The sequence below is a fragment of the Dasypus novemcinctus genome, chromosome 25, assembly GCF_030445035.2.
Source record: "Dasypus novemcinctus isolate mDasNov1 chromosome 25, mDasNov1.1.hap2, whole genome shotgun sequence".
In the NCBI taxonomy this organism is placed as follows: Eukaryota; Metazoa; Chordata; class Mammalia; order Cingulata; family Dasypodidae; genus Dasypus; species Dasypus novemcinctus.
The window spans coordinates 36126402-36154313 of record NC_080697.1 but is presented as its reverse complement, the minus strand read 5'-3'; the positions used below and the strand labels follow the sequence as shown (position 1 = coordinate 36154313).

The 27912-nt window shown below is 40.2% G+C and overlaps 1 long non-coding RNA gene across 1 annotated transcript; it reads right to left on the bottom strand.

Moving 5' to 3' along the window:
• Window positions 1–196: 196 nt before the first annotated feature.
• On the bottom strand, window positions 197–27438 carry LOC131275994 (uncharacterized). The gene is made up of 3 exons (XR_009183465.2): window positions 27290–27438; window positions 25785–25940; window positions 197–505 (listed from the first exon to the last, which is right to left on the bottom strand). It is a non-coding gene; the product is annotated as an uncharacterized lncRNA (long non-coding RNA).
• Window positions 27439–27912: the final 474 nt, after the last annotated feature.

Below are 27912 nucleotides of genomic sequence, written 5' to 3'. Positions count from 1 at the left end.
TCTGTAATATGGGCATTTGATTATTTAACCAAACCACTACCCACCAACCCAAACAGGTATCACCCATTAGTGCCTATCAAATGTTAACTAAGTGTCCCTGGGTGTAGTTAAAATTTTCTTAACACACACACACACACACACACACACACACACACACACACCATACTGCCAAAATAAATAAGAATGGATACTCCTCTTTACTGGTACTGCCATGTTGCCTCTTGCCAAGACCACTGTAGACCATTCCACACTGGGCCCCTACTTCCAGTCTCTGCTCTTCAATGCATCGTGATCCCAGATCCCCTACCCAACACCACCAAACTAGCTAATTATCAAAATCAGAGCAATGCTCAAAACTCTTCATTACTTTTTAAATAAAATTTAAACCCCTTACCTGTCATTTCAGTTCCACTGGATCCCACTCCCCTTCCTGGTTTATCTTCTACTGCTTTCCAGGGCATAAGCTATAGAATGAATGTTTCCACCCAACTCCAGGACTCGATGGCTGTGTAGCATAATTGACATAAGTTTAAGTCACTTAACCTGAGTAAAGCTCAATTTCTTCTATAAAATCAGGATAGTTATTTTGCCTAAGCCACAGACACATTGGATCAGTGCAAGGATTAATTAAAGTAATGCTTTTTCAACACTGAGAGCAGTAAGAATCAATGAATGTACGTTGTTGATTATGCTATCATTATCATTACACAGCAGCCAAACTGTCCATCTTGTTATTCCTCATATATCCACGGGGGATTCATTTTGGTCAAGCTCCCTTGGCATCCCCTTATAGGTTTCTTACTCAACTGCACATATGATGAGATAAAATGCTATGATGTTCAGAATTTCTAAACACTCTGTTAACACTTCACATCTAATACCTAGGCTTCGCAGTTCCTTATACAAATACACTTATTTTCCCATCATTTGTGTGCTGCTTGAGAGCAAGGACTACTATGTTAGTCATCTTTTTTTCCAGTATCTAGTGCCAGGTCTAGAACAGAACAGGTGTTCAGGAAACATATGTTATTTGAATGTCTTCCTCCTCTTCTTTATTTCCCTCTTCCTTTCTAGCCCTTAAAAAAAAACCCACATGGAAAAATCCTTATAAGAAAGTTATTTATATTTGTAATCTTTAGAAAACCATCACTAATGATGTCCAGTCTGAAAGCAATGTAGTTTTAAAAAAAGATAAGCCAAAATAATTCACATGTCTTGTGCAATTTTTACCAAAATACTTATTTTCTTTCCTCTCCCATTCTCTAACCCTTAAATACTAGGGACTCTCTTACTCCCTAACCATGCTTCTTCCCATAGAATTTTCCATGCTTCATTTAAATGGATTTGACACTGCCGTGTTGACCCTGGCTATCTCTTCCATTTCCCTCTTCCATAACACGCTCCCTGAAGCTCACATCTCTCCTTCCTTCTCTCCCTCTGTTTTCTCAGGCCACTCAAGTTATAGACCTCTTGAGATTTAATTCTTATTCTACTTGACTTGTCTTCTGGAGAGTGTGTTTCCACTCAGTATTTGTAGTGGACTGAGGACCTAAATGTAAGAGCTGAAGCCATACAACTCTTAGAAGATATCAGAGGGGGGGATTTTCATAACCTTGGATTTGGTAGTGATTTCTTAGACATGAGACCAAAAGCACAAACAACCAAACAAAAAATAGATAAAATGAACTTCATCAAAGTTTAACAATTGAAACATCAAAGGACAATATTAAGGAAATGAAAAGGGAAGTGGATGTGACTCAAGTGATTGGGTTTCTGCCTACCATATAGGAGCACCTGGGCTCGATCCCTGGGGCCTCCTGGTAAAAAAAAAAAAAAAAGTTTGCCTGTGTGGTAAGCCATGCCCGAGCGGCGAGCCAGGGCCAGTGCGGCAAGCTGAGTACCTGCAAAGTGAGCCAGTGTCTGCACAAGTGAGTCACGCCACAAGATGATGACACAATGAAAAGAGAGATGAAGGGGAGAGTCAAGGCAAGGTGCAACAGAAACCAGGAACTGAGGTGGTGCAAGTGACAGGGAAACTCTCTCCACATCAGAGGTCCCCACGATCAAATCCTGGCAAATCCGAGAGGAGAAAAATGAGAAATGAAGACAAAAAGAGATAAAGATACAGAAGATCACACAGTGAATGGACAGAAACAGCAAAAAACAGCAGGGCAGGGGAGAGGGAGTAGGGGGAGGGGGAGAAGGAGGGGGAAAAAAGAAAATGAAAAGACAACCTACATAATGAGATAAAATATTTAGAAAGAAAACATTTGATAAAGGTTTAATAACCCTACTATATAAAGAACTGTTACAACTCAACAACAAAAAGAAAAATACTTAAAAATACTTAGAACCACACAACACAATCAATGAACCCTAAAGTAAATTATAAATCAAGAGTCCATATAATAATACTGTTTTATTAATTGTAAGAAAAGTACCACACTAATGCAAAGTGTTAATAATAGGGAAAACTGAGTCTGTGAGGGCCATATATGGGAAATCTGTACTTTCTGCATGATTTTTCTGTAAACCAACAACTTCTCCAAAACATAATGGGCAAAGAACTTGACTAGACATTCTTCCAAAGAAGATATACAAATGGCCCATGAAAAGATGTTCAACTCATTGGTCATGAGGAAATGCAAATCATAGGATGGCTATATAAAAAAAAAAAGAAAGGGAAAGGGAAAGGGAGAGGGAGAAAAGGGAAGGGAAGGGAAAGGGAAAGGGAGAGAAGGGAAGGGAAGGGAAGGGAAGGGAAGGGAAGGGAAGGGAAGGGAAGGGAAGGGAAGGGAAGGGAAGGGAAGGGAAGGGAAGGGAAGGGAAGGGAAGGGAAAGGAAGGAGAAAAGATGTGGTAAAGTAGGAAGCTTTATACACTTTGGGATTGCAAAATGGTGCAGCCACTGTGGCATTTCCTCAGATAGTTGAACACAGAACTACCTCTAGGACCTGGTAATCTTACTTTGGGGTATATACCCAAAAGAATTGGGAGCAAGGACTTGAACAGATACGTCTACATGAATGTTCATAGCAGCATTATTCACAATAGCTAAAAGGTGAAAGCAACACATCCATTAACAGATGAATGAATAACAAAATGTGATTTATACATACAATGGATTTTATCCAGCCAAGTACAGGAATGAAGTCCTGATACATGCTATAGCATAAATGGACTTTGGAGACATTGTGTTGAGTGAAATAAGCCAGACACAAAAGAACAGATACTTGCTTATATCAAATACCTAGAATATGCAGATTCATAGGGACAGAAGATTACAGGTTACCAGAGGCTGAGGATAAGGGGGAGAGGATGTTATTATTTAATTTCTGTTTGAGGTGATGAAAAATTGGGGTAATAATGTTGGTGATGGAAGTAAAATATTTTTAATGTACTGAACTGTACTGAATTGTATACTTGAAAGTGATTAAAATGGGAAGTTTAAAATTGTATATATGTTACTACAATAATTTTTTTTTTTAATCTAGGGAGGAGATATAAGTTAAGCAGGCAACCCCTTGATGCTCTGTTCTGGTCAGAGTGAGAGCGGTGAGAGGAGGAATAAATCGTAAATTAGCAGCAAATTTATATATTATATATATAACTTATATATTATATATGTATTATATTAGTATGTTATAGAACTATATATTATATATATTATATATATAGTATGTTACAGTATATAATATATAGTTCTGTAACGTACTAATTCATTCTGATTATTTTCAGAGATAAACATTCATAAATACAAACTGGTCTATAAATATAACCTTAACTTATTTTATTATTTCCCTTTCCATCGCTATTTTCCTGACCTAACAGAAGTCACATAGCCCAAGCAACCAACTAATGAATATCCTAAGACAGAAGAGTCAGTTCTATGAGCTATGGTTATATTCAAGATCCAATACACAGCCTAGATCTTGTATTCATCTATAATACATGTCCACAAATTATAGAAGACAGGTACTTTATCCTGGGTGAGAATGTTATTTCTCAAGATGGTAGAAAGATGCTTTATTTACACCTACATTTAAAATGGCACATTTCAGAGGGAAAAAAGTCTTATGTATTTTTGAAAATCCATTTTGTTAAAAGTAAAAAATGCAAGTAGGGTGATGTAAAAGAGGGTAACTACATGCAAATGATGCTATGATCATATGCATAATCATATTTTTGGAACGCATTACTCAAGAGTTCCAATCTCTCTCTACTCTGTGATTGTGTATGTCAGGATCTAGGGCAGGAAAGGGAAATTACTCTGGGTATTTCACTAAAAAATATAGGGAATTAGGTGCTTACAAAATCATTAGACAGGTTAGAGGACTGTCTACTGTTCTGATTTCAAGGCCACACAACTCTAACTCCAATCCGAAAGTGAGGACTCTGTATTGTTTTCACTGTCCACACTAGGGCCAGCTCCCTCATCTACACTGATTTGATGTAAGTGTGTCTGGACATGGAATACACTCACATCAAATCATTTACCACAACATTGTCTGGTTTAGTTTCCTAGGCTGCTCAAAGCAAATACCATGAAACGGGTCAGTTCAAACAATGGGAACTTATTTGCTCATGGTCTTGAGGCAAGTGAAGTATCCAACTCTAGGCATCATCAAGGCGATTATGTGTTCTTCCTGAAGACTGGCTGTTCATCTCCAAGTCTCACCCCTGTAAGGCAAAGTTCTCCAGCCAATCATTAACCCAGGTTCTATCACAATTACTAATACCACATTATAAACACTGCCATATCCCTCACTCACCACCCTCAAACATATATATATATACACTGTTTTATTGTCGGTGTGTAACAAATCAGTAATGCCTCTTCCTATCTAGATTAGGAAACTTTATCTCATTTATTTGCTTTTGTCATCAAGCATATGTATATATATATATATATATACACATAACAAAAAAAAAACACAAAAAAAAAGATAAGCAAAACAGCTCTAAAATTACTATAGGGAAATTCCTTTTTTTGCAGTGTTTTGATGCACAACTCATGTTGAGTCACAGTGTTGCAGTAAATAGGGGAAGGAATCTTAAGTATCAATGAAGCTATCCTGAGACCACAAACTCCTAATTCCCTATTCCTTGTCAACCATTTCCCACACATTAGATAGTAGAAATGCCCAAGCCTGGTAGCAGGTAAGCAAGCCATCGACAATGCAAAAAGGCTGGTCAGCAAATCCCTCCATTTCCTTTTGAAGGGACAAGCCCCCAAGTAAACATCATTCATGTACATCAAGCTTGAAAATAGTCAAGAGACCCATCTCAGTTGTGGAAAATAATTGAAAGCCTTCTCAGAGGGCTCCACACACTCTCAGCACTACAATCAGAGGAAAAAAGAATACATAAATGTCCTCCACGCTTTAGAAGCTAGCTCTTGCCAAAAAGCAATCCTAAGTCTTGTAGTTAGCTCTTTTGCCCCAGGACAATAATTTAGGCCTTGGGGCAGTATATACATTATGTTCCTGCTGCTACTGTCTTCCTACCTATGGGTGGTTGTCTCTGAAAAGCCCCCAATCTAGGAAGATTTGCCAGAAAAGAATGCACCTTGGACCCCTCTGACCAAGACCTCAATTCCCAAGCTTCCGGCCAGTCTGAACTACTCATCCCCCAAGTGGCTGGAGAATGCCAGACTCAGCTTCTGATGTGGACCTCCTTTTTGATCTTCCGTTTAAGGTTCCAGCTCACCACTACAAAGGGACACTTAGAATTTTTAGGGTAATTTCCTCCAATCAGACTGTCTCATACAGATTCATCTGATTGGACGCTGGTAAACTGGTCCACCCAGTGAGATTTGAGGGCACTGGGGCTGCAGCAAGGAACCTAACATCAAGATTTATGTGTGCATCATTATCAAAGCAAGCGGGAGTAATGAGTGAGCACAACTGAGAACTGAAACACAAAGTAAAAGCTAAGTCTAATTCACCAAAGAAGGGGGTCTTAATGAGTTGTTTAAATCGAAAGACTAAAGACTGATATGAAACCATAACAGTAAGCTAGAAATATTTTTTTAACAATAATATGACCTACGACAGAGCAGCTTGGACTTCCCTGGTAGACAGCTTCCATGCCTTCTTTGGAAATCCTACGGTGACCATAGCTGTTGTAGCCATGGGGTCAGTGAGCATCCTGTGCTTCCTTCACAGCTTATGTAGCTTCCCTGTCAATGTTTGAAATGGAAATCAGACATAAAATGGAGAGGTAGCTTTTCCAGGTAACAGCAGAGACATTGGTCTAAACAATGCAGACAAAGAGGCAGTATGGGCAGTTGTTCAGTAATGGATGTTCTTATCAAAAATGCAACTCCAGATTGAGATTCTGTGGGTTATTGGTTCTTGGCAAGGGGATACTTGCCTGATTTTGCCCTGGTTTTGGTCTGGTATGAAGCACAACCCACTGACCATAACTTGATCCACAGTTCCTTTAGCTTTGAAGGCCCAGAACGGCCTGGAGAAGGAGGCAGGTGTCCCTTGCACCTACTGTCTCAGGGACCAGAAACTCTTTAAGCACCACCAAAGTACAACCTCTGAATGTTTAAGGTGTAAATATGAGGCTAAGAAGATTTTTGACAGTGGAAATGGGGCACAAAATAGTCGATGTATGTATGATAATCTCCTGATCCAAAATCCAAAGCTAAACCAGGATGATGGTTGGGAAGAGGTGCAGAATCTCAGAGCCCAGAGTCAGCTCTGGCAGCAGGTTTCACCACTGATACTCAGTCACTACTGAGTACACACCTTTTATAATTGAGCTCATGTCCTGCATCCTCTAAAAGCCATCACTGATTACTCCTGGCTGCTATTCTGATCTCCCCTCTTCTAAACTCCTAATGCTTTTAAGGAATGTGCCACACAATTCAACACTTGATGGATTCTGTCTTATATTGTTCTATTTGTTAAAGAGGACAAAGTCCTATTACTAAATTATTGCCAACTTTAAGTATCTTTCTCTATTCTTCAGTAATAAGAATAGAACAAAGCACATAATAGATGCTCAATAAGACCTTATAGATTACCTGACCCATGCAGATAGAACCTCCTTTTGCACTATGTGCAGTACTATTATAATGCTAGGAAATAAAATCATTCTCAAAGCTGAAATTTCATCTATTTAAAGGACCTGCTTTGCCTCCTGAACAGAGCTAAATATCTACCACCAGCACAACACTACTTTTCCTCCTTATTATCTGACTCTGTGACCATCCTCACCATCCATTTGCTGATCTGAGTCAAAAATACAGATTGATCATGATCTTTGATCCCTCCTTTCTTTTCCCTCAGCCTCTTATAACCAGTTTGTCCCTAAATTTTGCCAATTCTAACACCTCAGAATCAAGTTCAAACTGCATCACTCTTCTCTAACACAACTGGTATTGCCTTAAGTCACTCACCATTTTTAACCAGACTTACTGCATAACTTCCTGACTACCCTCAGATATCCCCATCCCCATCCACCTTATCACTGAGTGATGGTTCATTTTCAACTACATATCTCATCATGCCTCACCCCTGATTAAACTTTTCCCCGTTCCTTGCAGGAGTTGCTTAAACTACTTACGGCCTATAACATCCTTCCTCATGGGGTTCCTAGAGACATTTTGGTTTCAGCTCTTACCATTTCCCAACAATTACCCTTTGGCTGACAATTGGGTGCTGATTCCTGGTAATATTGATCAATTTGGAATTTCTCAAAGGCTCATGCTGTTTCATGTTTCAGGGCATTGGTTGGATCTTTCCTTTAGGCTGGAACACCCTGCCACCTCCTTTTCCCCCTTCTCGGGGCTATCTCACCTGAACACTCAAGTGTCAACTCCTTCTGAAAGCATTCTCAGAGCAGGTTAAGAACCTGGCTTCAAATAATTCCTTCCATCAAAACTTTTATCACCCTGTGTTGTCATTAATGGTCATTTTGTCTGCCTTCTCTGTTAAACTAGATTCACTAGAACAGAACAGAAAATATCTCAATCTGTGAATCCTCAAGGCTTAACCCAATGCCTGGCTCAATGAATGATCACTGAAGGCATGAATAAATAGAGAAAGAAAAGATGAATACATGAGTGAATAAATACATGATAGGGCAAAGGAATGAGTAAGTAAAAAATGAGTGACAATATAGAATAACCTTTATGACCAAGTCCATGTTTGATTATCTATTGAACATAATAAATACTGTAATCATGTGCTTCTTTCCACTGTCTCTATTGCCTCTGGCAGCTTCATCTACTCCTTTGGCCTAAATATTTCCTTGTTCTCATGCCTCCAAAATCTCTATCTCCAATTCAGAGCGTATTCCCCAGACTCGAACATATGGCTTCCCAGTTGGATATCTCTACTTGGACATCCCATAAATAGCTAAAATTCAGAAAGTCCTAAACTGGTCATCTTCTCATGCAATTCAGTTATTTGTGTTCACTCCCTCAGTAAAAAGAATAATTTCCATCCTGATCATCCAAATCAGAACCTAATTGTAGTCGTTAAACTTCTTTTGGGTATATGTAGTCCTTAAGCTTCTCCAACTCTCTAATGTTCCCACCTAATCAAACCCTAGTGTTTCCACCTCATGAATATACCCTAATAGGCCTAATTCCCCACCCTGAGATATGCTGACTTTGAGCTCCAAGAGAGTAGAAATTTCAAGCAGTCTCATTCATGATTGTATTTCTATCACCAAGTAGAGTAAGCTCAAAATAAATATTGTAGGATTTGACTGAATGTTGAAGATTCAACTAATCAATAGGCCCTTGCCAAGGATCTGCTACACTTCAGAAATGGTGCGAAGATCTGAGGAGACAACAAAGACAATTTTCTTGCCTTTGAGAAGGTTATGAGCTCATTGGAAAGATACAAAAATGCATAATAAAAACATTACCACAGCACAAAAGTATCCTTCCTGGGAATCTGTGAGAATGACGTGATCTATTCTTGGAAATTCAAAAGACAAAGAAAAGGATAAAATATCCAAGGCATAAAGTTAGAAATTAGTGGACAAAGAGATCAGTTGGCATTGAAGTATATTCTGGGAAATGGAAGCCACCTTTTGGAAACAACAGGAGAGGCAGGAATTGATATCATGCACTTAAGGGCTGAAAAGACAATAAAGGGGAAAGTAATAAACATTTGTGGAATAATGCCTATTACATTATTCAACAAATAACAATATTACAGTGTATGTTACAGTTCCATGTGAATTACTCATGTTGTTTCATTTAATCTAATAGATTAAAAAGAAATATCACTTATTATAGAAATGTTCCACTTTTGACAGATAAGAAAAATGAAGCCCAGAAAAGTTGAGTAAATTTTTCAGGAGCCTACAAAATTAGCAAAACCAGAATTTTAGCCCACCTCCGTTTTAAGTCGAAGTCAATTCTTTTTTCTCTAGTCTGGCAAGTAAAGGCCAGGAGAATGCAAAGATTTTTTATAGGTAATAGTGGGAGTTACTACTGAATAACAATTAGTCCATTTAAAATCTCCTAGTTCTACATTGGTTTTCAATTTTTCCCTATGTATGGAGTTCATTTACAATTTGACAGTTTGAGAAAAATATCTGATGTTTCTGAATAGTAGTAATTAGACCAGCAATCATGCTTTAGAAATAATAACTTACTCCAAGCAGTAAACTTCTTGGCTTATCATTTCTATTCAATATATTCAGGAATTTGTCTCCGTGAACTGGCCCCAGGTAACATGCATGAAACAGTTTTATAACATTTGATCTTCTCACTTGCTCTTAAAGGGAATCCGTGAAAATGACTCAGTTGATCTTTGAAACATCATAAGAAAAGCAAAATATCTTTATAAGAACCTTTTTATTTAGTTCCTATGTTCCTCACTCTTTCAGAAGCTCACCATTTCATACTCAGTGGAGGAGGGATTTGCTGAAAATTCAAAACCATGTGCTCATGGAACTTGCCCTGTAATCTGCTTCACTTATGAAAATGCTCTCACCTCTCCTGATACGGAATGCTGTTTTTCCCTTCAAATGTGTAAACGACGCTTTTCCTAAGATAAATCATGACATCAGAGACATTTAAAGACTTTGCGCAAATATTTTCACACAAATGGATTGGAGAATAAATGAATTCAAACCTTTTGGAAAGCAATTTGGCACTATATATTAAGAAAGTTAAAAATGTTCCCTTAGTAAAAGAGTAGCATTTCTTTGAGTTTAAAATTATCCAAGAGAGATATAGAGATTGTCTGGACCTCAAACAGCATAAATGATCAACAGTAGAATAATTATTAAATAATTGTGATACATACATACAGTAATTTTTATTTTGATGTTCCTGTAATGACATGAAGCAAGTAGCTTATAATGCTAAAGGAAAAAAAGGATACAAAATTGCAATAAGATGTCAATTGTAAAAATAAGTATGCACTAAGGAAGATTTAACTGAATTTGACCAAAATGTAGTCATGTTAGGGTATAGAATTATAATTGGGTTTTCTAAATTTCTATGGCTAATAAATTTTTAACAATGACATGTTTCACTTTATAATCATAAAAAGTATGTATCTTTTGAGACATTTTCCTAGTTGATATTATATACAAAAAAGAATTGTAGAAATTGAGAGCTATTAGTTTTATAAATAAGAGACAAGACAAAGACTTTGAGGCCTATTTTTAAAAAGATACTGTTACAGGAAAGTTGAGTGGCAAATAATCATGGAGTAGAAGCATGCTGTTGGAAAGATCTAGAATGACCATGAAATGTTCTTGTAGGTGCCAGAAAAGGGAAAAATAAAAAGAAAGTCTGAATAAACCTTGAATAAAGTTGCAGAGATGGGAAGCGGACTTGGCCCAATGGATAGGGCATCCGCCTACCACATGGGAGATCTGTGGTTCAAACCCGGGGCCTCCTTGACCTGTGTGGAGCTGGCCGAAGAGGAATGCTGATGTGCGCAAGGAGTGCTGTGACACACAGGGGTGTCCCCCGCGTAGGGGAGCCCAACGCGCAAGGAGTGCACCCTGTAAGGAGAGCCACCCAGCGCAAAAGAAAGTGCAGCCTGCCCAAGAATGGCGCCACACACACGGAGAGCTGACACAACAAGATGACGCAACAAAAAGAAACACAGATTCCCGTGCGGCTGATAAGAATAGAAGTAGTCACAGAAGAACATACAGCGAATGGACAAAGAAAGCAGACACCTGGGGGGGGGGAGGGGAGGGGGGCGGGGAAGGGAAGAGAAATAAATAAAAAATAAATCTTAAAAAAAAAAAAGTCACAGAGAACAGAGTGATATCTAACAAACAGGTCATTAGAATCTTCCAAGGCAAGGGAAAATGTGATATGCTTAACTAGCTTTAAAAATAGTGATCTTTACACTTGGCTCCCTGGTGTGGTGGTTGACCCTCTTCACCTCCCTGTCAGCTGGCCAGGGTAAGTCCAAGAAACCAGAGGGTAGGAGCTGCAAGTCTGCTGAGGCCCAGGGCCTGGCTGCAAGGACGGGTGCTGGATGTTGTATGTCCTGTTGTGGCCCACTGGGTGGACTGGGGGAGAGTGTGGACTTCAACGTGGACCACTGTCCATGTGCTGCGCGGTTCTCCAGAATGTATTTGCCGGGGACAGTGGATGTGCCACAATGATGGAAGTTTGCTGATGTGGGAGGGGTGGCGTGGGGGGGGTGGTATATGGGGACCTCATATTTTTTTATTGTAAAATTTAAAAGAAAATAGTGATCTTTAAATCTTCAGTAGCATCGGAGTCACACGAGAACCCTGGCAGCCATATTTGTTGGGTAAATATAGAGCAAGAGCCTAAAGTATTGTGATTCAGTGAAAATGTGTTTCAGGAGACTTTTCCCTAGCATGTCACCAAACCCACACTCTACCCGGGTATAAACTGAGAGCTTCGGGGCGTGTGGGGAAAGCTGCAAGTCAGTCCCGCTGAGTCCCAAGGCTCAAGGGTGGGACAGGGTTCTAGGTGTTGCCGCTCAAGGATGAGATCAGTCACTTCCTGCAGCCAATGGAGAACAGTCAATTTCCCGATACAGCAGCGACTGATATGTCAATAACGATGCCCAAATAATGCTAGCACCTCTGGTGGAGGCTGAACACTGTATCACATTTAATCACAGATTAAGTGTTTTTCTTTTCTTTTTGTTTTTTATATGATGCACTGAAAAACCCTTCTGCCACCACTTCATTAATGCATCACTTTAAACCTATTTGCCCATAAATAAGGACAAAACTCATTCTATTAAGTTTAGGTACAACCTTCATGTCCTAGACCACTGTCCATTATTTTAGGCTAAAGAAAAGACAACTATTTTATTCATTCAAACTCTAATGGTCAGGAGACTCACCCCTTAAAGTGCATCTTCTGGCTTCCCACCCCTTTAGTGTTTAATAAAGTAGGCCTCAGATAAGGCCCAGGAATTTGCTTTTAAATAAGCATCTTGGTTTATTCTGACAGAGATAATCCACAGATTTAACTAAGAACTGGTGCTCTGGGGTTTCTTTTTATCGATCAGCTTCTAAACTACTGTCAGTTTCCTAGATATAGTTCAATACTCTGTATTTAAACCCTGAAGCATTATCACTAGTTCTCAATACAACAGAGGCCGCTGGTTGCTGTACTGAACCCAGTTACAATCAATATTTTTATCAAAAAGTTGGATGGGGACAAAGTAGGCATGTCCATGAAATCTTGAGGTGACACCAGGGAGAGAAAGATAGAGGTAGCTAAAACATTATCAGATCATTCAGTTCAGGATTTTAAAAGGTTCTGGGAACAGTGGGTCAAAACGAACAAATGAAAAGAAATACATATAAATATGCGTGTCTCAGGAGACTCTCACTGTCTGCCACAGAAAACAGTACTTCAAATAGGGGTGCTCCTGGGGGCTCTAGAGACAACTAGACACTACAGACAGGGAAAACAACTCTAGGAAATCAGCATCCTGTCAGTGGGACTTACTTTGGAATATATTATAACCCATCTCCCCCATTGTATCAGAGTTAGACTTATTTATAATTTCCTACACATGGTTCTTCTCCCCCATTTATTTGAACCTATAATTAGCACTATATTCATTAAATATGTGTCCCAGAGACTTAAATCTTCTGGCTATTCATAAGCCGGGTGAGCCCTGAATCCCCACAGAGTTGCAGCCAACACCTACTCTCCAGTTCATAAGACTTACCCAGGACAACTAACAAAAGGATGATGATGAACAACACCCAACCCAAGAAGCAGAGACTATCTACAATCCATCTGCCCATGGGATTTAAGCCCTCTCTCAATCAGAACCAGAGCGGGCATCACCATCCCCAACTCTTCAAGATAGAGGAATGAACAAACATAAAGTGGGAATGCAACTATGGAGTAAAATACTTATTATTATTCTAGCAATGGAAGAAAATGTAATATTGATATGAAGACAGTGGTTACCAGAGATTCTGAGGGGAGGGAGAGGGAAGAATAGGTGTCACATGGGGCATTTTTGAGACCTTGGAATCGTTCCACATCATATTACAATAAGGTACCAGCCATTACACATTGTGCCGAAACCTATAGAATTGTGTGGTGAAAGTGTAAACCATATTGTAAACTATAGACCATGGTTAGTAGCAATGCTTCAATATGTGTTCATCAATTCTAACAAATGGACCACACTAATGAAGGATGTCATTAATGGGGATAAAATTGTGGGATGGTGGGATATATGTAAATCTCCTATATTTTTGATGTACCATGTATGTAATCTAAAACTCCTTTAAAAATAAAGAAAAAAAATATTTTAAAAATAATATGCAGTTCTGTACTTGGAGTCAAATAGTAACATGCACAAGGTGGAAAGAACCAGAGTACCAAGTAACAAAGCCCAGGGGTTTGAAATGAGCTTCCCTGAACAGATAGGAGTGGATGCCAACACTGAGCCTTCATGATAGAGAAAAGAGAGGCCCTGCTACGTTACACTGTGCTGACCACAGCTGGAGTGCTAGATTCAGTGTTCAGAGGCACATTTTAAGAAGAAAATTTACAAACTGATGTATCTCCAATAGAGAAAATTGTGAAGAAGGGCCTGGAAACCAATCTATATGAGCAGGAAAAAAAAGTGAAGGAATGGGAACTGTTTAGCCTGGAAAAAAAGACTTGGGAAGGATATTTGAGCTCTTGTCAAATGTATGAAAAACTCTCAAAAAACAGAATAATTTGATTCCATCTTTTTTAGTCCAAAGGGCAAAACAAAGGTCAATGGGAAGAAATAAGATAAGCTATAATGCAACTGAGCATGGCACCTCCGTCATGGCGCCCACATAGATGTGCTTCATCCCAGTCTCAGACTGGTCCTTCATCCTTCAAGGTCTCTATCACTCTGGCCTGCTCACCAGAATGACCTCTTATGTGATGACCTGGATGAAACCTACTCATGGTGAGCTCAGTTGCATCCTCCTCGCTGATATATTGAGCCTGACTCCTCCTGCACCACTCGGGTTCCATCTTCTGTGCCCCCACAGGCCTTCATGCATTTTATTATTAGTAGCCTCATGTGGTGGAGTAGTAATTTATGTGCATCCCAGTCCCATTCAATGAGCTTCTGACCATGTCTTATTGATTTTCTTATCCTCATACCCAATAGGTTAGTAGGAAATGTATAGAGAAAGAGACACAAAGGCAGAGAAAAAGAATTGGTCTAGGGTCTGTGGCTAATTTACTTACACTTTCCAGGTGTGAACTAAGCCAGGAGTAAGAACCATACTGGAAGTGTCTCACAAAGGCCTTTAAGGCATGACTAATGACATGCTCTTGGAAGCGATAAATCTGAAGAGATGAGAATTCAGTTGGATGTACTGCCATGAACTCTCTCTATATGAAAACCACATGGCAAGTTGGCAATGAATACTTAGTCGAGGATTCAAGGAGAAAGAAAAGAAAGGTTGTTTCTTACAATTCAGCAGTGACCCCTGAAGCAAAAGAAATATAATCCCAATCATTTGTTTTACTTAATTAATTCTCTAACTTGATTGCTAGTATTTCTAGGATAAACTAGGGTCTTTCTACATAAAGCTGATTTGTCCTGAAACATTAGTAATTTATTACATATTAAGACAATATTATGAAAAACAAATTTATTTTAATCTTGTATATGAAAGTGAAAACGTCAAAGTTGAAAGCCAAATTGTAACATGTTGCATAGGGTATATGGAGTGAGAAATTATGCTTCCTCATAAAAGTAGTTATATATTAATTATTTTTTTAAAACGGAAGGGGGAGTACTAAAACAGCCATTCTGATGTGTCATTAACCATACTATGTTGTGGTTCCTAAAATCTCAACTTGAATTTATTTGCCAATTGCCCTAACCTGGAAGGCCACCAGAAAACAGAAGACAGATGGGCTATGATATGCATCCCAACTGCACAAGCATAAATATCATCATATTTCTCCAAAGAAAACATACAAATGGCTAATGAGCACATGAAAAAAAAAAAAAGCTTGACATCATTAGTCATCAGGGAAATGCAAATCAAAATCACATTGAGGTACCATTTCATATCCACTAGGTTGGCTAGAATCAAAGAGACAGATAAAAATAAGGGAAGGCAAAATCCTTGCATACTGCTGGTAAGGATGTAAAATGGGACAGCCATTTTGGAAAACAGTGTGGTGGTTCTTCAAATGCTTAAACATTTTACCATTTAGCCTAGTAATTCTACTCTCAGTTATATATTCCCAAGAGTAGTGAAAATATGTCCACACAAAAACGTACATACGAATATTCATAGCAACATTATTTGTAATAGCCAAAAGGCAGAAACAACCCAAATGTCTTTCAACTGGTAAATGAATAAACAAATGTGGTATATCCATACAATGGAATATTATTTGGCCATAAAAAAATGAAGTAATAATATATGCTACAACATTGATGAAAGTTGAAAATATTATACAATATGAAAGAAGCCAGTCACAAAATACATATTAATATGATTTTAATTATATGAGCTATTCAGAGTAGGCAACTCTATGGAGACGAATTAGGTTAGTGCTTGCCTAGGGCTGGGGAAAATGAGGGAATCAGGGTAGAAAAAATGTTAGATAAAGGACACGACTTTCTTTTTGGAGTGATGAAATTGTTCTAATATTGATTTTGATGATGATATTTGCACAACTTAATGAATATACTGAAAACCATTCACCTGCACATTTTAAATGGGAAAATTATATGGTATGTGAATTATATCTCAATAAACTGTAACCAAAAAGAAAAAGAAAGGAAAAGCATAAGACTACAGGGGGGAGGACACTCAAGAAGAGATTTTTCAGTTGTTGCAATTGTTTGATTTTTAGAAAAGAAACATAGGATACATATAGTTATAAAAAGAAGTGGCTAAAACAAACTTCCTAAGTGTTAAATCACAGTGTCTAAGAAATTGAATAACTTCCCTCTGGAAAACAGCCAGAGCACACGGTAAATTTTTTTTAAATTATTTTAAATTTTTTAAAAATCTGAGATTTAAGTATTTAGAAGACAGTGTGAATTATTTGGTAAGTGATCAATACTAATGTTCCTAGAGAATAAACAAATTTTACAGCTGTAGCAGAAATTACATTCTCAGAGTTAAATTTCTGTGGCAGGAAAATGTATCTCTGCTCATCCACCAGTTGAGGTCTTCTGGATTACAAATATCTTTAAAACTATTATAGTAAAACCATCTGAAGAGAAAGTCAAATATTTATCCTTTCCAGAAATATAGGACTCTATGGCAGAGAACCTTCTCGATCAACCCACATATTTCCTAGATGAAGAGACCAGAACCCGGCATGAGGAACTCACCCTGCTTAGGGTCTCCACCAGTTGGAGACAGAGCCAAAACTTGACCCAGTTCTCTGCCTTTTCCACATCCACTTCCCCTTAGCCTATATCAGGGCTTCCGAAACAAGTGCGTGCCACTTCTGTCTACAGAGCATTAGTGTGCACTTTGGATTTCTCCAGCATTTGTGCTCTAGGGTGTGCTCCAATGGCTGCATTAGGATGGCAAGGCAACAACTCCATAATATCTCTTCTCCCAGAGAAGATTTACATCTAGAGGTTTTCCTTCAAGCATAGCTTTTCCTCATGGGCCCTCATCCCTGAAGCTGGTTCATCTCTGTTCAGTGAAAACCTTCATTCAGGGTCCAGAATCGCCCATCCATCACTCACTTTTTATCTAAGTGAGAACAGACCAAAGTCCTAAAGCACAGGCACAGTATGTCCTGCCCTTGGCAGACTCCTCTCCATCTATTTCACATGTGCTATTTAGCACATTTTCGACAGACAGCCAGGAATCTGGAAGGAATGAGTGGGTTTGCTATCTGCTGCCAAGTCCAAGGGAAGAGAAGCAAGAACCCAGTTGCCAACTCTCGTCTCTGTCTTCCTTGGCCCCATTCAACATCTTTAGCTTCTCCCCCTATTATTGGCGACAAATATTAATAAAACTTAACATTTGTTCACAGCTCTAAAAGTTACAAAACATTTTCACTTTCATAAACAACATCTCATTTGCTCTTCCCAGCCACTATGTGAAGTCCTTATTAAATACCATTTACTAGTTAAGCGACATGGCCCTGTTCACCAAGTTATCAGGGAGCTAGTTACAGCCTTCAAACCTGCGAATCCCTTGTGTGCTTCCTACACCATGGTGTCTCCCAGTAACTTAAAACCCCTACCAAGGATATCACATTTCTCACATTAAATTCTCTGATTTTCTTTACTTTCTGACTTTCCCATGATTCCCATAGACATAAGCAGGGTCCACTTCCCTTAAAATTTGACTGCTTTTGCCATGCAAACCATAAATCAAAATTTTGCTCAAGGCAGAGACCCTTGCTCTGATGCCAAGTGTTGCCTGGCCAAAATCGCTGTACAAACAATGCAGGCAATGAGTCTATATTCTAGCTTGTGTATTGTTCATGATAAAAAGCTATGTTGCTTCTCACCTGAGGCCTTCCAGCAGCAAGGAGAATGAAGATGTTCAGGGTGAGATGATAGCCAAGAATCTCTATCAAGAATGGGTGAGATTCACTGCCAAAAATATCTAAGAATATGCAAGTAGCCTCCAGCAAAGAATTCTTCCCAGATTTTGCTGGTGTCTCAAGTCCATCTTCTTAGGGACATGCCTCCCACCCTGCTGAAAATGACCAAGCTTCTGAGATGTGCTGAGGATAGCCCTGGGCTCTTTCAATAGCCATGTTTGACTCCAGGATTTTTAAGTCTCTTTCAGCTCTGGGATTGATATAATGACAATATACAGACACAGTTTATGGACTGCACAAAAATCCTAGTCTTATATCTGTGAAATTATGAAAACCTACAATGAAGCAAGTATAATGAAAGGAAAATAGTTTTTTTCCCTATAAATTCAATTCAATAACTTTCTTTGTTAACTATATGCTTTATCCCAGCTTTTGATATAAAATTGGGTGAAAACATTCTACCTGCCCTTGACTAACTCACAGTCTAGCAGAAGAAAATGCACATGTACATAATCTAAAGATTATATATTAATGGTGATGAAATGGGTACACACAATACTATGAACACAGAAATTGGAGCCATACATGCTGGAGAAGATTTCACAAAAAAAGATGTTATTTAGGCAGGGTCTTTGGAAAGAAATAAGAAATAATTCTCAGTCTCTATCCTCTATGCCCAGAAAACACTGCAGTAGCTCCCTGAACTAATGGCACTCAAAGAAAAAAAATTTAGAAGTATCAAAAACCCAGGGCAAGCCATGCCCTTATCTCCACAAGATTCTTTTATGGAAACACTACAGCTGCTTTTCTGAAAAAGGGACAATGGGAAACTTTCAAATCTCCTGTGGTACTTCTGAATCCAGTAGGTAAATATATCCCAGCAAAGACATATAATGTCTTTCTATTTATTCAGAAAATATTTTACATATGTTAAATCTCTATCATATGTTTATTCACATGAATCATCAGTAGCTTTGCTATCTTGAATATAGGTAGTTTCTTTTATCAATTAAGTTTTCTAGTTGGTAATTACTTGTGAATAATTGACATTACTGATATTGTATCTGGATGCTTTGCTCTTTATTAGTTTTAATAGTTCTTTGATTCTTTTTTTTTTTTCTTCTAGGTCTTTTTTTTTTTCTTCTAGGCCAATTACAAATAATGACAATTTTCCTTTTCCTTACAATTCTTATATGTTTTCTTACCAAATGGCATTGGTCACCACTTCTAGTACCACGTTAAACAGTGATGATGATAGTGGGCATCCTTTTCTGCTCTCCTTCTGTGTGTATTCATTTCTAGCATTAATATTGCCTAGTTGTTTCTGTAGTTGATTCAGGAATAATGCTGGGGAGATGGCCAGAAATCTCTATAATTCATCAAATTGACAACTCCTTTCTTGCTTTTTGTATTTCTTCACACTGGACTTTTATCAGTTCCCTGAAATCTCCAAGGTTCTTCCTACTCCTAGTCATATTTTTCCCTTTCCATTTCATGTTCCTTATTTATCTTTCTGAATTCATCTTAAACAAGACATCCTTGAAGAAGCTTATTTTGATCTGACCTTTCAGTCTGCAATAGACTAGACTGCATCTGATCCACTTACCATACACTCTCTCAGAACCATGTACTTCTCCTTTGTAGCAGTGGTATCAGATTCAACTAAGCAATAATAATTTCTAATACTTTAAAACTCAATGAACTAATAATACGAATGGTTTAATGTACATCTCTCCCACTAGATTCCAAATTCGTTAAGAGTGGGAAAATGGTTTACTTATTAGCCAATGGATCCATGTACATGGTAGGTAATAAATGTTTATTGAATAAGTTAAAAGGAAAAGATTTAATAGAAACTTAAAATCGAAAGAAGTTTTGAAACTTCAATAATTTTTAATGTTTTACCAATTTACTCCTTTTTAACATGATTTTTACATCCAGTAACTTCCCTCAGTTATTTTTTTTTCTTTTTTACATTGTTGAATTAAATTTTGTATAAAAACATGCAAGTCTTATCTATGATTTTACCATAGGAATGATCCACCTAAAAATGGTAAAGTTCATATACCTACCCCAACTTAAATAAAAATACATGCATGTGTCCTGGTTAGTCACCTATTTCCCTAAACAAGTATTCTGAGACTACAAGAGAAATGCTTTTTAAGTTGAAAGAATAATGATTGGTTGTAGACAATGTTTTTGGTTGCAGATATTAGATCATGGTCCTTGGCTTCAAAGCTCCGAGTGGATTGAAATTTCCCCACTTTACACTCTGACCTTTTTGTTATGCTTCTTTGAAGTAGCAATTCCATTTTAAAAAGATGTTCATTAAATTTATACTGTTGAAAAAGATGAATAACTCATTTAAAGTATCAGTCACTGTTGGTGTCTATGATTTGCCCTCATGGTTTTACACTCTTTCTTCATTGTTGCTTTCCTTTTTAGTCCCCTGAGTAGGGAGGTTAAGACTGTCAGCTGCCTACTTCACTCACACCCACAGTGCAGCTTCTATCCTGATAGTAGCTACTTGGGGTAGCTCTAAGACCTTTTCATGCATTTGCTCATTTAATCCTCCCAGTGTCCCCATTTTACTATTAAGAAAACTGAAATAGCCTGAACTGAAGTGACTTGCCTAAGAAACTGGACACTTAGCCACTAGCTTACACTGCTTCTCTGTCAACAGTGCTCTATAACAGCCCAAACATCTATCCTTTTAGGAACAAATAAATTAAATCCAACTCTTCACAGGAGATCTTGAGTAAATGCCATAGACAAGAAACATGCACACAAGTACTTTAGCACTTCACAAAACATCCCTGTCTCCTAGACTTTCTCACAAACAGCCTAGCACAAAAGATATCTTTTTGTAGTTTTCCATACTAAGGAAAATGTTTTGGGCACACAACAAATTGTAGAATGGAGGAAGAAAATTTAGATTGAATTCCCTACTCACTGTCAACAAGAAATTTTACCAAGTACTTAATAAATGAAGAGGCCTGAAAGATTCAGCAGTCAGTAAAATTTATAGAAGATGAATTGATTCAAAGACCCAGATCCTAGCCCAACAAGCTCCCTCAATTCTCACTTTCCTGTGTTCCTACTTGACTGAGCATAAGATGTATAGGTAAATAGATCAAATTATGGACATAAACATGGGTATTTTCTGGTTAAGAAACAAGTGTTGGCCTAAGCTGAGAAGATCCTACATTCAAGGATTACGGCTGTTTATTTTTCAGATATAAAAGTTAATAAGGGAAGTGGATGTGGCTCAAGCAATTGGGCTCCTCTCTAACATACAAGAGATCCAGGGTTCGATACCCTGGGCATCTTGGTGAAGGTAAGCTGGCCCATGCAGTGAGTTGACTCACACAGAGTGCTGATCCACACAGAGTGCCACCCTGCACAGGAGTACCTCCCCACGTGGAGCATCGCCCTGCACAGGAGTGCTGTCCCACAGAGGAGTGCCAACCAACACAGACAGCTGATGTGGCAAGATGATGCAACAACAACAAAAAAAAAAACACAGAGATGGATGGCGAAGAAGGCGGAAGCCCGCCATCTTGGGAGTGCTTCCCCTTTTCGAGCGAGGAAGAAGGCGGAAGTTCGCCATCTTCACCGGCGCTCGGCACTGCTAGATTACACTGTTTAGGGGGACAATCTTCGAGGACGTTATTAAGGTGCTCGACAAGCGACTCAGAGTGGGAGTCGGAGCCGGCATCAGGATCCCGATCAGGATCCTGGTTAAAGTCGCCGTCCTGACAATCGCGGCGGCGGCGGTAGCGCGGCCGGGGGGAGTCGATGGTAGGGGCGCCTTGAAGGCAGGAGCGGATGGTAAAAAGCGCCGGTAATAAGCCAGGAGGGAATCTTTTACCTTCCTGCTCCACAGCAGAAGTGACCCTATCTATAAGGCGAGTATAGGTATCCAGGTCCCAGAGTTGACACGTGGTAAGCCATGGATTAAAGGGGAGAAGAAGGTCCCAATATACTTGGAGCTGTTTCAAAGAGATCTTACACCGGTGAGTGTCTAGGAGACCGGCGAGGGCCCGAACTTGCGGGGCTTGCTTAGCAGAAAGGATGTTACCCATTGCTAATGGCCTTTTGGAGCAGATGAGAAAAGGGGCCCTTACCTTGAGAGCGTGGCAATGGGAGCCTAGGTGCGCGGTGAGACGAGGGGTCGGAGCCGACGGGACTCCGACAGTGGTCGCGGGCCAAAAGAAGGCCCCGACGAGGGGAAGGCAGAACGACGAGCAGTGGAGCAAGGCAAAGGGGAGCAAGCGCGGAGGGGAGGAGGCAGAGGTGAAGGCAGGGGTGGAGGTGCTCAGGCACACGCTCCTGAGAGTTTTATTGGCGCCTCTTAATCATAGCGGGTCGGTATAAGCCCCCGACATGGAAGGAGAAAACCATCCAGCGATTCTCCCAGACCACCGTGGATCGTATGAGGTCACCAAGGTTCAGGAGCAGCAATGCAGAGCGAAAAGATAGGGGTGAGAAGAGAGGAGGGCGTAGGGCTGTGGTAGGGTTACTTCAGACACGCAAACATGCGCTCCCGAGAAATCCAAGGCTCCTCTTAATCAAAGCGGGTCGGTATAAGCCCCCAACATGGAAGGAGAAAGCCATCCAGCGATTCTCCCAGACCGCCGTGGATCATATGAGGTAGCCAAGGCTCAGGTAGCAGCAATGTTGCACGAGAGAAGCCCCACGGTGAGAAGAGGGGGGGGGGAAGCCGCCAGGTAATGGAGTGAGGCTGTGGTGGGGTTGCACTGCCCCACGTTGGGCGCCAGCTGTGACGGCTTGCTCGGTCGGTAGAGGTGGGGTCTGGCTACGGACGAGGGGTCAGTCCCACTTGGGATGAGGGGTCGGTCCCGCTTGGGACGAGGGGTCGGTCCCACTTGGGACGAGGGGTCGGTCCGGCAGCAGACGAGGGGTCAGTCTCACAGGGGTTGCGCGGTTCGGCTGACGGGGTCGCCCGGCAAAGCCAGCGATGAGGGGGTCGCCCAGAGAAGCAGGCGACGAACTGGGGACAAGGGAGGCCAGGCCCTTGTCGGGGGCTCTCAGGACTGGAGGGCACACGGCAGAAGAACTACCGCGGAGACAAGGTAAACACACAAGTCCAACTTTATTGAGGGAGAGGCAACAGTTTTATAGGGGCTGGGGAAGGCTGATTGGTCGAAGCCATGCCCTGCTCTGATTGGTTGCCAGAGAAAGGTCAGTGGGAGGTACTGGACGGGGGAGGGGTGGTGATTAGGGATTGGCTGTTGCTGTTGCTGGGGGAAGTGGCAGGGTTTAGTGATTGGTGGCTGCTGTTGCTGGGGTAGAGGGCAGACTTGAGTTTCCCGCCTTGTGCCTGGCTGTTGCTGCTGTCGGGGCGGGGGGGGGGAGGAAAGGGCAGACTGGAATTTTCCGCCCTGCGCCTGCGCAGGGAGAAAGAAGAAGAAGGGTGTTGCCTCATAAGGCATCGTGTGGCGCTATCCGGGAGGAGGGGCGGCCGCGGAAGCATGGCTGCCGAGAAGGGGAGACCCGAGGGCACTCTGCGCCCATGCGGAGCTCCCTTCAGGGGTGGCGGTGAGTCCAACCAGCCACCCTATTATGGGGGCAGCGGCTTGGAATTGGGCCTACCGCGGCCGCTCCCCTGCCAGGCCAGCAAACCACACTTCAGCCCGAGGGGTGACCGCACAGGGGAGAGACATTAAGAATAGCAGAGCAGAGAGCTGAGGTGGCACAAGAGAATGATCGCCTCTCTCCTACTCCGGGAGGTCCCAGGATTGGTTCCTGGAGCTGCCTAATGAGAATACAAGCAGACACAGAAGAACACACAGCGAATGGACACAGAGAGCAGACAATGGAGGGAGGGGAGAGAAATAAATAAGTAAATCTTTTTTTAAAAAAAGAAACTTTAAAAAAAAGTTAATCATGTGTAAACATAAGAAGGATAATGTTTTCAATTGTAATACCTATATAAAATAATTTAAGTTTGTCCTTGAACCCTGTTCTGAGAATAGAGGATATGTGAATATCTAACACATTTACTCAAGTTCAAACATATTCAGTCATTTATGGCCACTAGGAGTTTAAAGTAAAGCAAGGTATACTTAAATTATTAAACTTGACACATTAACCAGGTACATGAATCATGAATGCCTTCCTTCTTCTTCCCCATTGAAAACGTTAGCCAAAATCCCATTGTTAACTCTGCCATGGTAAATTAAACTAACAGGCCATACTCTGGTCTGGATTCACAATGCATGAGTACTCTTTAAAGTAGCAAGAGTTCAGCCATTACTTGTGACTCTCTCACATGCACAATGCTACGTGGTATCGATTTAAGAACAGGTCACTCTGGAGACTACCTCAACGTAGTTGGCTGGAATTCATTTAGGATGAACAGTATTTGGCTGATTACATAAAGCTCCCAAGTTTGTGCTTATTTCTATATCAGATTTCAGCTTTATTGGGTACAACTGTTTGTACATTGATTTTTTTTTTTTTTTGATTAATGATGCTAAAAGGATTTTGGTGTTTCAAATACTGTGCACAAACTAGCAGGCAAAATCTTCTGTGAACGTATTCTAAGCTCTTGGCAAACTTTCCCCAGGAGCAAATATTAACGCCAGATAGTGTTTATTAGTTTTTGTAAAATAATCACTGTAATGGTGGCATGTAATTGCTTGAGGTAAATGCTTATCTAGGCCAAGAATTAATCAAGTTTGAGCTCTTTAATAGAACCTGGTCAGAAATAATTTGTTTCTTGTACAGTTTGCATTTTACAATAACATGATTTTCCTCTGATTTTTCTTTGCACTCCAGCAGTGACTGCATGCACAGTCTTCTGAATAGGCTGTTGATCCAGGAGCATGGAGAGGTGCATTCTGTATTATATGTGCAAAATAAGGTTATGGGAGACTGTATGGGAGTTTGATTTTATTTTTACCCCAAATCTTCAGGACTGAATGTATACTTCCCCAATTTGAACAGTTTTTATGCTTCCATATTTATAAAGCGTCTTTTGTAACTTTCCAAATGTGAAAAAGCACATCTTGATATAAAACAACTGCTCTCTACAAGGCAATCCACCCAAACGACTCAACAATAGAAGAAATGCTGTCAAATGATTCAGAAGCACACTTTCAAACAATGAAGTCTTCTGGGAAAACAAAATTGCAAATGGCCTTTCCCATTGGGCAATCACCATTAGGTATGACGGCGGGAAACAGTTTGGCTCTTTTAATTAGGACCGGTATCTCAAGGACAGAGATCTATAGGTAAACTTATTCTCCCTCAGCCTCTTTTCTCTCCCTCTTTAACTCTCCCTTGCCACCCTGTCACATCTATACCTGGGAATCTGTTTGTCTCCTTTGATTGTCACAAATGAAGAGGATCAAATGGTTTGGTTAATCACCAGCTGAAAAGGTCCGTTCCCATGTGAGCAACCTTTGGGGCAGGCATAAATCCCAGTTCTAATCTGTTAGGCCGTATATCAAGATTGATTTTGCTTTTCTCTGAAAATGAAAAAGCCCAGAAAAAGGGAAAGTTCCCATGTTTCTCCTCACATCCATAAAAACAAAATGAAATGAAACAAAAGCAACTTCCCGCAAAGTTAAAAAAGAAAAAAGGATGAAATGTGAGAAAATATACAAAATTATGTGAATTGAGTACATAAATTCTGAAACATACCCCTGCTCTACTTGTTCTGTGAATAAGTGGAAATGAAAATTTGTCAAGAGTATTGTGAAAATGATGAAAATTCCAAGCTCTTTGTTAAATCTCAACTGATGACGAGACTTTGTGCTTAATCATCTTACCTGTACCAGGCTAGTATTCAGTTCACCTGCCTATAAGAACTTGTTAGTTCATATTGATGTTTTCACAGGTTTGAAGAACTTGGTTCCCACATTGCTGATGCTAGGTCAATATTTTGACATTTCAGTCACGGTCAGTTGAGGTGTCTTTCTTGATACCTGCAATTGTTCAAGAAATATCCAAATAAGAATTACTGTTTTACTCTGGCAATATCTGAGGGGTGACGTGTATCCAATAGCTTTCTTCATTTCTCCTCCCTTCCCTCTTCTCTCACTCTCCTTTATGCCTTCTTCTCTCCCTCTTTTCTCTTTCCTACCAGGATATCCTGTCTTACTGGATTAAATTCCTAAAAGGAATTGAACAGGAGTCAACACTTTCCCAGAACAAAACCATCCTATCTCAGCACTCTGAGCATTTTAGATGAGCCTCCCCTCGGCAATCCCTCCAGCCCACCCTAACCCTGCCGCCTCGCCCCCCATCACCTACACTTCCTGGTCCCCCTGCTTCCAGGGAACTGAGAAACCTGACAGCACCAGGAGCTTCAGGAGTTTTCCAAACAGGTGAAGCAGGTGAACAGTGAACAGGTAATACAAAGACCTTGGCTCAATCTTGTTTCTTCTATTCACGCTGAACTTGAGAGACACTTTCCCACTCCGTTCCTCACCTACTAAATAAATGTGTTCAAACAATGTTTTTTTTAGCTTTGAGTTCTGACTCAGTTTTAAAGGAGACTCAAATATTGGCAGAACTACAGGCAGAAGGAAAGTATAACTTACTGTCCAAACTAGGACAGGTTTGGAGAATAAAAAGGGGTGTGATTAACAATTTGACCAGGAACCTGGATATTGTGGGAAAACTGGATTTCTAGGGTCATGTTATTTGTGGGGTACAATCGGAGCAATCGGGGTGCTTGAAGATAAGGACTGTGCATATCACACCAGGCACATGGCTCGGTCACCCTGACCCAGCGCACCTACCATGAAAGCATTTCCATGCATGAAAAGGACACTGAGTGATTTATTTTCTGGTGTGTTTGGCTCACATTTTAAAAGAAACACCTTAGCGGCAGATTTGGCCCAGTGGTTAGGGCGTCCGTCTACCACATGGGAGGTCCATGGTTCAAACCCGGGGCCTCCTTGACCCGTGTGAAGCTGGCCCATGCGCAGTGCTGATGTGCGCAAGGAGTGCTGTGCCACGCAGGGGTGTCCCCGCGCAGGGGTGTCCCCACGTAGGGATGTCCCCGCGTAGGGGAGCCCCATGCGCAAGGAGTGCGCCCCATAAGGAGAGCCGCCCAGCGCGAAAGAAAGTGCAGCCTGCCCAGGAATGGCACCTCACAAAGGAGAACTGACACAGCAAGATGACACAACAAAAAGAAACAGATTCCCTTGCCACTGACAACAACAGAAGTGGACAAAGAAGATGCAGCAAAATAGACACAGAGAACAGACAGCTGGGCGGGGGGGAATAAATAAATAAATCTTTTTAAAAAATAAAAGAAAAAGCTCACCTTTACAACAATGTAGAATTTGGAAGCTCTTCATATATTTGTTTTCTTTCATTATGATTTCATACTAATGGAATTGCTACTACTTCAGGAGCAGAGATTTGAGGAAGTTAAGTGATTTTTCCAAAGTTATATGATGAACCTTCAACATTCCCCATCTAGAAAAATAGAGAAAATACTATGCCCAGCAAAGGTTTTGTGACTATATAAGGTCACATAGTTAAGTCACCTTAGTACATATTAAGCCCTCAAAAAATATATTAGTTTCACCCTCTTCATTTTATTTTCAATAACCTATGTTTAATATATATATAAGCTACTCAGTATATAGTTCCTGTCAAAAGGAAACAGCTTTGAATACTTCATTCAGGTAGTTTTCTCCAAGAAACCCAAACACCAGTGACAACAGCAACAAAAAGACTCCTTTAACTTGTCTCTAGTTCAGGGACATCACTGGTCTGGATTTTGTTAGAATTCCTCTTTGGTCACTAGAATTATTTAGCAGCACATAGATAACTATAGCTCTTTATGTTCTCTTGTTTTTTTTTTTTTTTTTTTTTGCGTTTTTTTTCCCATGACCTTTAATCTCTGAGTACTTACTATTGATTTGGAAATAAAGTTCTGTT